The sequence below is a fragment of the Vulpes lagopus genome, chromosome 6 (assembly GCF_018345385.1).
Source record: "Vulpes lagopus strain Blue_001 chromosome 6, ASM1834538v1, whole genome shotgun sequence".
Taxonomy (NCBI): domain Eukaryota; kingdom Metazoa; phylum Chordata; class Mammalia; order Carnivora; family Canidae; genus Vulpes; species Vulpes lagopus.
The window spans coordinates 64,544,082-64,558,902 of record NC_054829.1 but is presented as its reverse complement, the minus strand read 5'-3'; the positions used below and the strand labels follow the sequence as shown (position 1 = coordinate 64,558,902).

The window sequence follows — 14,821 nt, the reverse complement described above, 5'->3', positions numbered from 1 at the left end:
CTAAAATCCCAAGACCAAGGCGCCTGAGTGGCTCAGTCGGTCAAATGGCTGCCTTTGGCTCAGGTCATGATCCCAGAGTCCCGAGAGAGAGCCCTATGTAGGGCTCCCTGTTCAGTGGGACTCTGCTTCTCCTTCTGCCCCTCCCTACACCCACCCACTGATGGTCTCATGCATTCTCTCTCTCTCTCTCTCTCTCTCTCTCAAATAAATAGTCTTTAAAATCCCAAGACCCTGGGATTAGGGTAGAAAGGACAGAGAAATAAAGGAACAAGAGGAATATAGTTAACAGCCCATGTGAATACACAGCACAGACTCACTAGATTTATCCCTCTGAATTCTCAGTTTGCTGGAAGATGCTCTTGAATTGTCCCTAGGTCTGATCTTTGTGTCAATGTTCAAATTATCTTATTAGGTTTTTCCTCAAATAGCTGTATCTTAAATGAACTGAGAAATTATAGTAGTCTTTTCAGGTCTTCAACTATTTTCTGTATTTTTCTAGAACATAAGTCATGTACAAGCAACATCTAATTATAAAAATATACACAAAACTTGCTACCATATATTTATGATAATATCCATCAGTCTGGGAGTACTAGTGATCATATGAAATTAATATACAAAATACAAGGGGAGTAGGTGCCAAAAAATTGCATGCTCAATTGCATACTGAAGATAATGTAAGCATAATGGGGGTGGATGACAGTGCTTCTCTTATTCTCTTTTTAATTATCTCTACCCTTCAACACAATGAAACAGGCACTAAATAAACATTTGCTGAATGAGTAAGTTTTCAAAAATCCTACAAATGAGGAAATAAATCAAAATGGCCATCAAAATGTTTTAGTTATCTATGTCTTGCTATTTGCCCTCTCTCTATGTTGTTTCTGGTACTGGCAAGAAATCCCAAATTCCACTCACCTGGCTATTCTCCATATTACCTATTAAAATAAACCCTCTGCTAATCCTGTATTTTAGTAAGCATAATTATCCAACAACTTCCATACATCTGAAATACAGTAACATTTGGTAACAATTACAACTTATATAAGACCTTAAAAAGTAATTTTAACCAATGAACATTACCTTGTGCTCAATACTCTTTAAATGCAATTTAATTAAAAAAAATCTAGAATGTTGTATCATCTAAAAATTAAAGTGGACAAAAATACTATTATTATTCAACCATGTTGAATGATGATGTCCATTATACACTAGTCATTGGGAAGGTTCACATAAAATAAGGTGATAGAAAATAATGCATGGGAATCCAGAAAGTATATTGCCAGTATTTCCAAACCTCCGAAAGAAAGAAAGAAAGAAAGAAAGAAAGAAAGAAAGAAAGACCTACATTGAAAATGGCAACTATGTCATTTAGAGGTCTAGTCTATTTCTCTCCATCAGTTTCCAATTGAAATAATAGGCAACACGAACATTTTATAAACAAAGTAGCCAAATGGTTAATTTCTTAATTAGCTATGTATTAGCACCATATAACTTTGGCAGCTGCTATACATGAGAATTCTGACTTAATTTTCCATCATCAAATGTCACACATCTTCTCTAACCTACTGTGTTGGGACATGATATTACAAAGATATATGAGGAACTGGTATGCTGTAGGGGCTTATGTCTATCTAGGAAAATAAGATCTGTGGGAGGTAAGATAAAACACAAGGGCAGCAGAGACATAGAATGATACAACCAATGATACAACCATGACACATACCAATGGGTCTGGAGGCAATTAGAAAAGAGGTAAGAGCAAAGTACTTCCAAGAGTTAAGGCTTACAGGATGGGCAGGATCTAAACAGGCAAAAAGAAAGGCAAACAACAGACCTAAACAGGATTTAGAGAAAAGAAAGTGGCAGAGGTAGGAGGTTAATGAACAAAATCACTGGCGGATGAAGTTAGAAACAATAATAAAAACTCTAGTGTGGGTCTTGACCTTTGGATTTTATTTTTGTTTTTAATTGAGGTATAACTGACATATGACAACATTATATTAGTTTCACGCGTACAACATAATGATTCCATATTTGTATACACGGTAAAATGATCACCACAATAAATCTAACTACTATCCATGACCATAAAAAAGTACAAAAAAAAAATGTTTTTCTTTGAAAAGAAATTTTAGGACTTACTTTCTTGGCAATTTAAGTATTCACAACAATACTACTGACTATAGTCAACATGCTATTCTACCCATGACTTATTTAATTAGGAGTTGCAAACCATTTTTATTCAAGACAGTCTTAGAAGTTGTAGCCACAACAATTAAGCAAGGAAAGAAATAAAGGGCTTCCAAAATGGAAAGGAAGAAGAAAAACTGTCACTATTTACAGATGACATGACATTACATATAGAAAACCCTAAAGACTCCACCAAAAAATTATAAAAATAATTTCAGTAAAGTTACAGGGCACAAGATTAATGTACAAAAATTTGTTTCCATCAGTAAAAGAAACTAAGAAAATAATCCCATTTATAATTGCATCAAAAGAATAAAATACCTAAGAATATATTAAACCAAGGAAGTGAAAGACTTGTACCCTAAAAACTATAAGACAATGATGCAAGAAGTTGAAAAAGACACAAATGAAAAGATATTCTATACTCATAGATTGGAAGAATAATATTGTTAAAATGTTCACACTACTAAAGACACATACTAAAAGATCCCAAATAGCCAAAGCAATTTTGAGAAAGAAAAACAAAGTGGAAGGTATCATATGGCCTGATTTTGAACTATATTACAAAGCTATAGTAATCAAAACAGTATGGCATAAAAACAGACACACAAATCAACAGAACAGAACAGAAATCCCAGAAATAACATGCATATATGGCCAATTAATTTGCAACAAAGGAGGTTAGAATACACAATTTGGATTTTGTTTTGAGGTTTACATGCCCAATGCCCAGTAAGTCTGACTTGCGGTAGGCACTCAACTCTAAGAACCCTCATTTCATTTGCACTTGACGTTCGCCTCTTACACACACACCTTCACCCCAAAAGCTGTCCTGCTAATTGACACACATTTAACATCTTACCAGTAAATCTTCTCATAGTATTTAATCTTGCTGGCGCTCTCAAAACTTCCCTATTTTAGTTTCTCTTCAACCTAATAGAAACTTTACTCTCAAGGTCTATAAACCCCCTCCTGGTGGCATTCTTAAGTGAAGGCAGCAGAAAATAAAGAAAGCAAATAAATATAAACTTAGAACTTTGAAGGTGCTAGAAGATAAACAGAATAAAACAAAAGACAGTTATGGGGAGGCCTATTTATATAGCATGGTCATAGGAAAACTACTCTCTGAGGACTGACATTTAAGGTAAGACATGAAGGAAGAAAAGGAGCCAACTTTGGCAAGAAGGGGATAAGGTGTTCCAGTCAGAGGAAACAGCATGTACAAAGGCTTGTAGGTGAGAAAGATCTTGGCCTCATCTAGGTACAGAGGATAGCCAGTGTGGCCATGGTCAGTGGATGGAATAGAAGGAAAGGTCAGACAGGTGGCAGGAGCCATATCACACAAGGCTTTGTGAACTGTGATGAGGAGTTTGAAATTTAGGCCAATTGTAACTGGACTTCACTGAAATGTTTTAAGCAGGAAGGTAACGTGGCCAAATCTGTGTTATACTAGATGACTGCGACTGTGGTACACAGAGTGGCACTAGCGGGAAGCTAGGGGCAGAATGGGTGTGGGGCTATATAAAGGAAGTTTCTGACACTCTGTCTAGTACAGCACCTAGCACGTGATAAATGCCCCAAAAATAAATGACAGAAGTAATGAATGAGTGAGCCAACAACCTTTGAAGCTGGAAGTGGCAGTCACAAATCAGTCTCAGAATGATAGTCTGGCAAACATGTTTTAGACTATAGAGAATCTATGTCAGAAGAACATCAGTCACAGATGCTGAATATCTGGACTACTCAAAAACATTTCTACAGTTGACTATGCCTTCCGAAATTTAGAGGCAAGCTTTATAGACTTTCCATATTCCAAAATAGCGTAGCAGAGCAGGAATTTTATTTATATGCAAAAATGATTAAACCACTCTATGTAAGCTGTTCCTGGAGTTTAATAAGAGTCTTTGTTTGTTTATCTTGTGTCTGGCCAAGTGTGTGCTTGTGTGTGTGTGTGTGTGTGTGTGTGTGTGTGTGTGTGTAATATATGTGTTTTGAGATGCCAAAGACTGATGGTCAATCAAGAGAAACCCACACTGAAATTGTTAAGAGCTGGGAAGTGAGCCAGTTTGCAATCACTATAGGAACTGCTTGAGCTGAGTTCCTTGTTGCCACTCTGGTAATGAGCATTCCTCAAAGGATGCCACTTTGCATAGTTTAGTCCTCTCTGATGCAAAATATGTCACTTCTGAAATCAGGCTGAATTGTTTTAAAAAGGAGTGTCAATAAAATTAAGCTCAACCCATTCACTGATTACAAGAACAATAAAAATAAATGGTGGCCCTTATGCTGTAAAAAAGTCTACCAGAAATATATGGAATTCACTTTGTGAGATTTAGCTCTGAATCTGATCTTCACTGCTTTTTTTTTTCATCCGCTTTTCATAGATCATCTAAGAGGGGAAAGAGGGGCAAAAAATTCATCAATTCATAGTAGGAATTTTTCCACAGAAGTAATGGAAAAAGATGTTTTCATGGAATAAAGTGGAACTTTTCAAAAACATGTATTATTATAAAAAGCCAAATGGAGGGGATCCCTGGGTGGCTCAGCGGTTTAGCGCCTGCCTTTGGCCCAGGGTGTGATCCTGGAGTCCAGGGATCAAGTCCCACGTCGGGCTCCCGGCACGGAGCCTGCTTCTCCCTCCTCCTGTGTCTCTGCCTCTCTCTCTCTCTCTCTCTCTCTCTCTGTGTGTCTATCATAAATAAATAAATCTTTTTTTAAAAAAGCCAAATGGGACAGATTATTTAAATAAATTCACATTCTCTTGCTTTGGAAATATCTTCACAGAACAATGGAACTCTAGGCATAGTAATATCAATTTGTTACTTTTAGTTCCTATGGAAACATGCATTCAACTTACAGAGGCCAACCAACATGGACACAAGTGCAAAGCAAATACACTTAAGGAGAAATCATATAATTTATATCTCTATAAAAATGAGCTCTGTGATATCAGAAATAATTGCCAAGAAGGGCCGACCAGTCACTATGAAATGTTCCTGGAAGCTACTGGTCACTAGTACCATTAGGAAAACAAAAGAACTAGGGGTGGTGGAAGGGGAGGAGGGCGGGGGGTGGGGGTGAATGGGTGACAGGCATTGAGGGGGACACTTGAAGGGATGAGCATTGGGTGTTATTCTGTATGTTGGTAAATTGAACACCAATAAAAAATTAATTTATTTAAAAAAAAGGAAAACAAAAGCAAAAACATAATTCTACAAAAGAGTAGGCCAAACTCAAAGAAAGATAAAAAGAAAGACTGATTTACATATGAATACTGCCTTGTTCAATAAACTCAGTATTTAAAAATTAATCTCCTAAATAAGGTCATATAAATGAGAGTGCATACAGTACTTGTTTACAAAGCTGTTAGTCATGCAGAACCTGTGACCTCAAGAGAGATAGATAATTAAGTGAAAATATAAATATGTTTAAATCAATCAGTAAATATTTGTTGGGACTCTATGCTAAGCACTATGCTAAGGTCTGTAAGGGAAAAATGAATCTTACTTCATTTGACAAGAATTTATTGTGCATTTCTGTTGTGCCATGTACTAAGACAATCATTAGGGAATATAAAATAGATAAGACACCACTTTAGTAAAACGGAAACTGTTCGTAATAAATTTATGGGCAAGGCATGCTACTGGAATGGCATTATAAGATGAAAAAGGGGCCAAATGAGCAGTACAGACATGTGTGCTAATAGTTTTCAGAAAAAAGAGGTCATGTAGGCTTAGTTGATAAGAGAGGTTTTCACAAAGGAGATGAGAATGGACTTGGATTTGAATAATGGATGAAGGGATGTGAAACAGTGAATGTAAGTGACAAAGGTGATAGAACAGGAACTCATAAGCCTGATCTGGGCACTGAAAAAAACTAAGGAGGGGAGAGACAATGAGGAGGTAGGCTCGGGCCAAAAAGAGAAATGCCCCTTACTGGATAAGGCATTTTACTTTGGAGTGATGCAAACTCTATGGAAGTAGAGACAGGTGGTGGATGTACGACACTGTGACTGTTACAAGAATCTCACCTCAATAAATTATTTTAATGACCATGATGATGACAATGATTATTACTATTGTTAATTGCAAAATATTGGAAATATCTAAATACCTTTTTTTAAAAATTGATTTTAGGTTTTTTTTAATTTTTATTTATTTATGATAGTCACACAGAGAGAGAGAGAGAGAGAGAGGCAGAGACACAGGCAGAGGGAGAAGCAGGCTCCATGCACCGGGAGCCCAACATGGGACTCGATCCCGCGTCTCCAAGATCACGCCCTGGGCCAAAGGCAGGCGTCAAACTGCTGCGCCACCCAGGGATCCCTAAACATCTAACCAGGGATGTTGGAAATCCATATGATAACATTGGAAGCCCACTGGACTAAAAAAAAAAACTTTATATAATATTATAGGAGAGTATTTAACAACATAGAAAATAGGTTCATAGTGTATTGTGTAACAAGGTAAGTCCCAAAACAGTATACCATATCATATCTATAATTAAGAGTGGAAAAAAAAATTAAGAGGGGAATGATACAGTCTGGGTGTTAGAATCATGAATGATTTAAATTTTCCTTTTCCCTATTTTTCATTGCAAATATCTAAAAAAATATTTCTAAGATAATTTTTATTAGAAACGTGTTTTCATGTAAAGTACAGAATTTTATCAGCATAGACTCATTGAAGATACAGAATTTAACAAGATGACCCATAATCTTTTTCTAGATAGAGCCAGGCATAAAGCAGAAGAATTGCATACATCATGGGACTTCTAAGCAGCAACTTATTACATTTGCTGGAATTGAAGTGAGCTTCAGGTGACTAGCTTATTTTTCCATAGCACATGCAAATTTTTAATGATTTTCTTTCTTTTTTTTAATCTTATGATATTTATTCTCTACTCTGCCTGAGAGTGACAACATGAAGACTAGCCTGTTTCTACAAAACGCCTGTCTAGTAACACTGACTTCCACGTAGTCCATGGTCTTTCTCCTTTTCTTTTAGCTTCCAATACTTGTTTTTCTTTGAAGATGTTGCCACAAAGAGCTCTTCCTCTCAAAATATGAAATTCACCATCATTGCTCACTCCCTCCTTTCCTCATTCTCAATGACTCCCCTTGAATATGGTTAACTTACGTCACTACAGTCATCAACCCCAGGTTATTTTCATTTCTTCTCCTTAGTATTACCAAGGTGGGGTAAAAATAAAGGCAATCAGGTGAAACTCTTACCCTTAGTTCAGATTTCCTCCATATTTCATGAAATCCATCAAACAAATGCCCAGATTATATTTCACAGTAAGATGAGCAAAAGCACACCTCTTCAAGCTGTTTCCCCTTTCCTTGTGCATTCATGGATGCCAAAATCAGAACCTACAGTTCGGGAGCTGCACACAGTTGCATCTTGTTTTGAGTTTTTGTTTGCAAACTGTCAGTAAGATCAGAATAAATTGCATGATATGCAGTCCAATATGTATATTCTTGAGCACATCTCAATGTATCCACCAAAAAATATTCATAGCTGCAGGTGTACAAAAAAAAAAGGCAGAATTATGGCTTGATTTGCCTTGATAAGCATGGCAATTTTCTGTACACTTTTCATAAAGTGCTAATCAATTTCAGCTCAAAATAGATTGAAACACCCAACAGATTGCTGCCATAGTCCACAAATGTTTGTCATTCGTAGGCTGTGGCAATAATGTGAATTCTGAGGAACAAAACCGCAACTGAACTATACCTTGTAAAAATCCCTTCCATTTGCCTTAATAACCCCTGGAGTAATGCTAAGAATTATTTTGAAATCACATTAAGTCTGAGTTTTCCATTTCTTTCTTTTTACATCTAAGTATTGCTTGTCACATAGTAATATCTGTTGTAAGTATGGTTATAGATATATTATATTTAGAACTCAGTGTAATGATGATATTTAAGAATCAGATATCACTTCCATATTGTTTAATATTCTTCTAAAATATAATTACAGACATCACATTCAATTTGGAACTGAATCATCACAGACTTCTGCAATAAATTACTCTTTCTCTGTATCTTTATCTGTTAAATATAGAATAATTTTTTGAAAATGTTTTGTCAATATTCTAGTCCTTCCATTGAGGTTATTTCACAAACACTTAGAGGTGTTAATATTCATATTAATGCACCTTTCTGAGAAGCAGTGCTCCTGCCATATGAATCATTCATCTGCCTGGGATGTTTTGCCAAGCACAAGTGCCAAAACTTTGCTGAGCACTATTATACTCCTACAAGGGAGCCTCTGCTCAAAACTGAGCATATACTTTCCCTTTCGTTAAGTGTGAGAAGCAAATGGTAATGACATTTAGATCTGGGTATGATATGCTCTCCATGTAAAGTAGGAAATTAAATGAGAATAGATAACATTTCAAATTTTCACACCTTCCTCTTTAAAACTACAAAAGCGATAGTTAAATTTGGGGAGTGGTGATAAAAGCTACATAGTTTGGCCTTAGAAAAATGAGTACTTGAAAGTTGTGACTTAAAGCAACTTCTGTGATCAAGATCTGCCAAAAAATTTATCACCAAAATTAGTGGCAATAGTGTCACAGACCCATTCTCTGTGGTCAGAAAGCCTGAGTTCTTGGGTTGACTTGAGCATTACACATGTGACCTTGAACAACTCACTATGTCTGTTTCCCCACCTATAAAAAGGGGATTATGAGTAACTCATGATAAGTGAAATAATGCATGCAAAGTTCTGAAGATTAAATGAGGTAATACATACCAGGTTCTTAGCAAAGTAGGTTCCAGTCAATTCTTAATACACATTAGCTGTTCTTATCAGCAACAGCATCACCATCATCATCATCTGAAAGACCTGTTCTAGATGCATAGTTTGAGCATGATGATAAGTGCTCTTATCTGCTGTACATCAACTGTCTGCCAAAGTGCTTGTTTCTAAGTCTGGGTCCTCATGAGTCACACATATTAACCTACTTTCTAAAAGAGATGATAACATGTTTGGAAATCCAGTCAGCTCCACATGAAATGGTAAACCTCTTGGCCCAAATTACCATCTACTAATCTTGTTAAAATAAGGGTGAAAAGGGTACATAAAAAAATGTGAAACACACTTAGAAAGTGTTCCTGACTCTCCTATACAAATGGAAAGCTATCATCTTTTCCTTATTCCTTCTAGGGTAGATCTAGTATAACAGTAGCTGTAATTATTGATAAGCCATTCCCATAATGTCACTCTGTTCACTCATTACTGTCATCTCTGGAATTTAGCTAGACAGTAACCTGCATGGAGTCCTGAGATTTTTGAGAGCCACTGAGCCAAGTTTATGCATTCTGGCCTTGAAAAATTGAATTTGATGATGTTTCCCAAGAGGAAACTCATTTATTTACCCAATGAAAAAAACAAAACACACCATTCAAGAAAAACTTGCTAATGTACTTAAAATGTAACCACAAAAATACATTTCAAATCTTCTTAAATAATTACTAGAGTCAAAAGGAAAACAGCTAACTGCTCTGACTCAAAAGCCATTTAAAATCTCCACACCAAATATCTTTTTCTTTCTTCCCCTTTAAAATAGTTCTGTTTGGTTGTTGCTATGGAGCAAATCCATGCACTAAAACAGTCAAAACAGAAACATATTCAACTGAATTCAGGTTATTAAAAAATATATATGTATTTTAGAAGTTGTTTTTCTGAGATCACACAGAGTGCTTTGCCAATTTCCCCTTGACACTCTATTAGATTTTATGTATTTGTGGTTTTCTACAAAATGCCAAAACATCAGCACAACTTCATGTGATAAATTATCACCTCGTTCACTTTTCCAAAGACAATTTAAATACAAGTTAGAGATGAAGGTTGCAAACATTGCTATACAACTAAACTTGATGTTGTTTTTACTCCTTTTCTCCTACAATTAGAGGCACTTCCTCAAGGGCAAGCCTTTGGAACTTTAGCTAGATATACTTAATAATTAAACCTTATTGTATATTTTGCAGAGAGCAAGACATGATCAGTTATGTATAAAAATGCTTTGTATGTAATAAACATTCAACATGAGGTTGTGAATTCATTTGAGTAAATACTCTTCACATACAAAGGATGTTTTAAATATTTGTTTTAAAAAGTGCCTGACCATATCATACAAGATGGCTGTTAGCCTTTTTTTTATCAGCAATTTATACAAGAAGGGGAGCACCCATCCCAGAAATGGGCAAGAAAAACCACTGGATAGAGAAAGAAAATGGAGATTATGTTCATATTCAATAATTTCATATTTCTTATCTTTAAAAAATATGTTTTTATTTTATAATGTGTAAGTTGTATTACTATAGCAATAATAAATGCAAATAATACATTTATTAATACAGATCACATATATAGGAATATGTGATCTAATTTATTTTCACCAGTGGTATGGATGTTCAAAAGAGTTTGAAGACTACACAAAATGGAAAACTCTTCATTCACAGGTCAAAATCATGCAGTAACTTTGTGTGATTAAGAGCTACTCTCTAGCAATTTTATCAAATGTATCTGCCATAGTATGTTTTCATTGCTTGGTAATCTATATAGTAAAAGCTGCATGTATCTTGAATAAACAGGTTGTTTTATAATCTGAAACATTTCAGCTTCCAGTTTTAGCTCATATTTTAGTTCTAGTTTCAGTTTTAGTTTAGTTTCATTTTGGTTTTAGTTCAATAAGAGGAAAACTAAAGACCAATGATGAAGATATGAAGATGTGTACATTGTCTTTATAGCTGTACAGATTTACCCTCAGAGATACAATGCACCTATCTTAGGCAAACTTCTGAACTTGCTTAAGCCTCAGTTTTACACCACATAAGGTGAAAATAATACCTCATGGACAGATAAAATTGGCAGCTGGAGTAGGGGCAGGGGAGTCCAGAAAAGCCTAGATAGGAGGAAATATTATCATTATTAAAGTCCAAGAATTGTACATAAAACAGAAACCAAGTGTTTGCAATAATGTGGAGAAAAAACCCTGATACACTGCTGGTGGGAGACATAAAATGTTGCAGCGTCTCTCTGACAAAGTTTGGTGGTTCCTCAAAAGGTCAACCTAGAATCACCACACGACCCAGTAATTCCACTCCTAGGTATACATCCAAAAGAATGGGAAAGAGGTACTCAAAGAGATACTGGTACACCCATGTTCTCTCTCAGCAGTATTATTCACAGGGTCTGCAGATGAATCTGTAAAAAACTTATGGTATATACATATCCTGGAATATTATTCAACCATAAAAAGGAATAAAGCTTAGCTACATGCCACAACACAGAGGACCCTTTAAAACATCGTGTAAAGTGAAACCAATCAGTCACAAAAGGACAAATATTGGATGATTCCACTTATATAAAACATCTAAAATATGCAACTTCAGGGAGACAGAAAGATTAGGAGTTATCAAGGGTTAGAGGGAAGAGGGAATGGAGAGTTATTGTCTAATGGGTAGAGAGTTGCTGTTTGAGGTGGTGAAAAGGGGGACTAGACAGTGGTATTGACTGCACAACACCATGAATATACTTGATGCCACCGAATTGTATACTTAAAATTAATAAAGTGGTAAATTTATATTCTATATTTATCACAATTTTTAATAAAAATTAAAAATTTTATTTAAATTTTTAATGAATAGAAATTTTTAATAAATAAAAATAAAATTATATTCTTTCATCCTCTCCAGTATAATTCTTTATACTCTACTCTCCTCCTCTTTACAGTAAAAATTCTTGACTCCTATCCTCTACTTCCTAGTAACTCAGTAACCACACTTCAACCTGCCCTGGGCTCCACAGCACTCCTGAAATGCCCTCCACCAACCACACCACACAGCACCTTGCTGCCAAATCCTTCCCTCATTGCCTATTGACTACCACCTGATTCCAAAAACAGCCTGCTCCCTTGGAAGGACACTCTAGGTTTTCCTCTTCATTTCTGACCCACCCCTGCTCAGTTTTGCTGTTTGTTGTTTTGGGTTTTTTTTTGTTTGTTTGGGGTTTTTTGTTGTTGTTGGTTTGCCTAGGTTTGGTTGTGAGTTGTTTACCCTCCGTTAATGCTTCCATTCTTCTTATTTTGGACCTCTTTGGTCCCATTCCATGTACCCTCACTAGGCTTCTCCATCCCTTCCCAAGGTTTTAGTGAAGAGGGTTGTGTTTTCCCAAACACTCTCCTTCCTCTTCTGTCTTACCTTGGTGAACTCCTCCACCTTTCGCCAATAGTCCAAGCAATAATGTCATCCTTTTCCCTACCCACAAACACACATACACGCACAATATTCTTAAGTCTTCAGTCTAGCTTTAAAAAAAAAAAAAAAGGTTCCAAATCAATACACCTTTAATTGCTTCTCTAAAATATCACAAATAAGTCTAAAAAAATCATCCGACATCTTGCTGTTTCTATAGCTGGGCAACTTAGATCTTATTCATCAGCCTGCTTAACCATTCCTTTTTCAGAAACATAGATACCGTCCAAAAATTTTCTGATATCCTTGTTTTTAACTGCTGTGGCTTGCTGAATCAAAACAGCTGAGTTGATATAAGGTCAATGTCATTTCCTTCAAGAATTAACTTTCTGGGCTTGAGATACTGAACAAGCAACACCTGGCCTCATCTGAGCCCTGCAGATGTATTTTTCATCCAAGAAATTTCTGATTTCAACAAGAGAATCATTATCCTGAATAACAACGTTGATGGGCAAGTGAGCATACATGTCCTCATCTTGTAAGGGAAGCCCAGTGTAATGCCCCTGATCATGTTCTGTACATCACTACAGAAAGGGAAACTGTAGCCAGTTCTCTCCTAGTTCCCCAGCATTTTTCAACTCAGAGCCTCTTCTTTTTCCTTCCAAGGAGACTGAGCTCTACACTGTTGTGATTGAAGTCCCCTTGCAGGGTTCCTCTGGAGTTCTTAACAGTAATGGTGCACCCCTTCAGAGTGATGCCAACATTTTCTGGAATGTCAACAGTCTGATTCCTGAGAATGGTTTTCATTCTCACAGTAAATGTGGCACAGAGCAAGTCTATCTAGCTTTTTAATCGCTCTGGAACTCACTCACTCCTTTCTATACCCACAACCAATGTCAGTTATTGTATCCCGATAAGACTGCTACCTTATTAAGTGATGGTCCTGCTTCTCATTCCATTTCATTCTCTTCTCTCAGTGAATCCAGAATCAAATTTCTGAAGCACACATCTCTCTGTACTATTCTCCTCTATAAAAATCTTGCACAGTTCTTCACTGCCAGAATCATGCTACAAGGTGGCATATATCTTCATAATGTAGCTTCACCTTATCTATGACATGTCTTCTCAGCCCCTACCCCAAACTCAATGTTCCAAGCACAGTAAACTACTCTCAGCTACTAAGCCATGTTTTCTGAGCCATACAGGCACACCACCAAACCCGGACTTAGGACAGTGAAAGAGAAACCATACACTCCAGGACAACAGACATAAAAGACTATCCCAGCAAAACTGGAGGAGAAGCTCTCTCCACCTATAGGCCTCTGCATTTTTGTTCTCTCTTCCAACTGTTCCGCCTAATTAACTTATATCTTCTGTGAAACAAAGCTACTGGTTCTTCCACAAACTGTTCCTTCAAGCCCCTTAAACAGAAACCCCAAACTCCTAAAACCCCACATTTTTCCATCATACTCTTAATTTATCCCTTTCATAATCTTGATGGTACTTTGCTGCAATTTTCTGTTTGTTACTCTTCTCCCACTCCACTCCAATTGACTTTAGATTCTTTGAGGACAAGGCTTAATTTATTCATCATTATGTATTTGAACCCAGTTCAGTCTCTAAGACAATAGTATGCCATCAATAAATATCCAGAATAAATCAATGTTTCTGGAAACATTTAACATCATTAAAAAGCAAAGGAGCTGGGGATCCCTGGGTGGCGCAGCGGTTTGGCGCCTGCCTTTGGCCCAGGGCGCGATCCTGGAGACCCAGGATCGAATCCCACATCAGGCTCCCAGTGCATGGAGCCTGCTTCTCCCTCTGCCTATGTCTCTGCCTCTCTCTCTCTCTCTGTATGACTATCATAAATAAAAAAAAAAAAAAAAAAAAAAAAACAAAGGAGCTGTTAAATACATATTTGAACATGGTGGTTTCAATACTTTAGTTTTTAGTCTACAAATAATAATTTATAATGCCCAATGTTTTCCACCAATAATAAAAAAAATGGGCAATTTGTGGACAAGTGACTTGCCATTGAGCCTTAACTAGATTTCTTTATACATCTGTATTTGATCAGTCATCATGTTAAAGGTCCAAGACCAATTCTAGGTATCTGTTCTGTAGAAATAATTATGGCTAAAAATAAATAAGCTCCAGTTTAGAAATTACACTTTCTCTGTTAAAGGTCCAAGACCAATTCTAGGTATCTATTATGTAGAAATAATTATGGCTAAAAATAAATAACCTCCAGTTTAGAAATTATACTTTCTCTCCAGTTTCTCTCTTTTTATGGTGGTAAATAACACATAATATAAAATTTACTATCTTAACCATTTTTAGCTGTATAGTTTAGAAAGGGTAAGTATATTCATTATTATGCAACCAATCTCCAGAACTTTTTTATCTCGTAAAACTGATACT

At 36.2% G+C, this 14,821-nt stretch overlaps 1 protein-coding gene and 1 pseudogene across 2 annotated transcripts in view; both read right to left on the bottom strand.

The window, feature by feature from the left end:
- The window catches only part of PRKD1 (protein kinase D1), a 326,655-nt gene that overhangs the window by 257,269 nt on the left and 54,565 nt on the right, over positions 1-14,821 (bottom strand). The gene's annotated exons all lie outside the window — the stretch shown is intronic.
- Positions 11,145-13,806, bottom strand: LOC121493391 (annotated as a pseudogene).